The 2,638-nt window shown below is 45.1% G+C and overlaps 1 long non-coding RNA gene and 1 pseudogene across 1 annotated transcript in view; both read left to right on the top strand.

The window, feature by feature from the left end:
• The window catches only part of LOC108297711, an 11,464-nt gene extending 9,764 nt beyond the window's left edge, over nt 1-1,700 (top strand). The window contains exons 3-4 of the long non-coding RNA XR_005198620.1: nt 423-585; nt 1,331-1,700. This is a non-coding gene — a long non-coding RNA (uncharacterized LOC108297711). The remainder of the gene's footprint in view (nt 1-422; nt 586-1,330) is intronic.
• A 133-nt stretch (nt 1,701-1,833) lies between these two features.
• LOC108297699 lies at nt 1,834-2,566 on the top strand (annotated as a pseudogene).
• Nucleotides 2,567-2,638: the final 72 nt, after the last annotated feature.

Here is a 2,638-nt window from a genome sequence, read left to right as displayed (position 1 = left end):
GGAACATAACATATTCAGGAAATGACCTAATGATCTAGTGACCTTGCAGTTAGAATCAAGAGCCATTCCTGTAATCCCAGCACTTTGGGAGACCAAGGCGGGTGCATCACCTGAGGTCAGGGGTTCAAGACCAGCCTGGCCAACATGGTGAAACCCTGTCTCTACTAAAAATACAAAAATTAGCCAAGCATGGTGGCTCATGCCTGGAGTCACTTAGCATAGTCTATCTTTCAAAGCGGCAAGTGTTTCTGGTAGTTCACTGCAGTTTTGAATATTGGTATGTAAAACTTTTGTCACTTTCATCTATTCTCCAGGTAGATCCCTGGATTCCTAGCAATGTGTGTCAACACATGTTGGCCTGATTTTTTTGTTTATTTTGAGATGGAGCAGTGTAGCAGTGGCTCGATGGTGGCTTGTTGCAGGAGGAGCTGTGACAGAACCCCCCAGATACTGGAGTGAGGAAGGACAAGGCTTTTATTCAGCTAGCTGTGGAGCATCAGTTTGCTCGTGTCCAAAAGATGCTGAGCTCCCCGAAACACAGTTTCTTTCCCTTTTTGAAGACATGCAACTCAAGAGGAAGCAGAGGTAAGACTGCGTCATTGCCCACTGGCTGGATATCTGACATTACAAGCTTTGGCTTTCATTGATTTGCTAATTTACATGTGGTGTGGGAGGGGAAGAGTTACAGAAGTTGAGCAAAGGCAGTAAATCACTTAGTGACAGAGGCATCTCTAAGGGGGTGGGTCTGGTTGGTGCAGATGGGGAGTACCTGACTCAAAGAAGGTCCTTGGGCAGTAAGAAGAACATTTGCAACACCTTCAAGGCTGACAGATAACGCAGGCACCAGATACAGAGAGAGGGGCTATTCTTCAGTCCTTGGGCCCTGCTGTGGTCGGGCCGGTGGGTCAGCGTCTCGCCCGACTACTGACTTTAACTTTGTGCTATTTTATCTCCCCTCTCCCTTTTCTAACAGAGGACAGGCAAGGGAGAGAGAGATGGTCTCCTCTCTCAGGCTCACTTCAACTTCCGCCTCTTGGGTTCAAGTCCTTACCTGGCAGTATTGTGTTGAAGCCATTGAAACTGCCTCTATAAATTTTATAAAATTAATCAGGGAAGAAGGGAAGGGGAGAAACAAAAATAAACAAGCTTGTAGCACATTCTGCATTACCCTTGAGGGCAGGCTTCTCTTGGACCTGCATCCTCACAGTTGTTTGGTGCTTGTGGTGCTGGAATCAGGCAGACTCTAGATTACAGTTCTCCTGAACTGTTCTATAGATAACAACCTGAGCATTACGAAATGTTCACTTTCCCATTTGGGATATTCTTTCAGATCCTGTGTACCAGTGAAACTACTGATGTCAGCTGGTCTGAAGGACCCCATTGAGGAACTGACTCAACGAAGAATACAGTTTCCACATCCTAATGATTTCATCCCCCTTCCCCTGACCGATCAACAACCTTAATTTTCCAACCCCTCACCCTCCACAATCCCCTTAGGAGCCTTAATGCAGAAGTTCTTGAGGAGATGGATCTCAGGGTCTACTCATATCTCTTCCCTTGGCTGCCCTGTGGTCATTAAATTCTCTGTTGCGAACTGCTGTCTCAGTGTATTGGTCTAACACTGCACAGAAGAACCTACTGGTCTTATAACACTAGAGTTGTTTTCTACTTTGTTTTAACTTTTTTGGGAATCTCTGTATTTGTCGAATAAAAATTGTAACACAATATGTAATTTCTTGTTTTTCTTAGTATTTTTTTCTCTAAACAGGAATCAGGCTTTTGGGAGAACAATCTAGGAACTTGATTTATTAAAATGAAAATGACAGATTACTTATGAGGCACATTGAAAGGACCCATCAGGTGACAGAAAAATTAAACCAAGATGATCAAATTCAAGACCATATCATGGTAAAATTATTAGATTTTAAAGATAAGACATACTCAGGTCTCCAGGCATCACTGTGAAACAAGTTATAAAAGCAACTGAATTCGATGGACGCCAACATACAAGGCAAGGTAACAGTGAAGCAGCATTTTCAAAAAACTTGTATCCAGAAAGTGCAGTGTGGCTGGGCCACTGCAGCCCCCAGCAGAGGGATAGGTTGGCACTAAAGCGGATCCAGAAGGAATTAACGGACTTGAAGAGGGAGCCTCCTGCCCAGTGTTCCATGGGGCCTGTGGGTGATAATTAGTGGCTGTCCTTACCAAGGAGGAGTTTTCTTCCTGACCACCCACTTTCCTATGGATTAAAGCCCCCAAAGGTTGCTTTCACAACCAGATTTTCTCACCCCAGTATCAACAGTAATGGCAGCATCTGCCGTGACATCCTGTGGTCTTGGTGGTCTCCAGCATTGACTGTGTCCAAAGTTCTCCTGTCCATTTGCTCACTGCTCTGCGACCCCAACTGCGATGACCCCCTGGTGCCAGAGAGAGCCCATACTTACAAGGCCGGCAGAAGTACAACAGGCTAGCAGGAGAGTGGACACAAAAACATGCTATTTCAGTGCCTCGGAGGTTTTATGGGAGACATTGTCCAAGAGAAGCTAGCGGAGAGGCCTTCCCTTGAAACTCTGGGCAATGGGCTGATCCATTCAAAGCATCATCTGTTCTTCAAGAAAATTGATATAGGAGTTAAAAA

Source organism: Cebus imitator, unplaced genomic scaffold, assembly GCF_001604975.1.
Source record: "Cebus imitator isolate Cc_AM_T3 unplaced genomic scaffold, Cebus_imitator-1.0 Scaffold831, whole genome shotgun sequence".
NCBI classification, from domain to species: Eukaryota; Metazoa; Chordata; class Mammalia; order Primates; family Cebidae; genus Cebus; species Cebus imitator.
The sequence above is the reverse complement of the archived record's forward strand: the minus strand, read 5'-3'. Positions and strand labels throughout refer to the sequence as shown.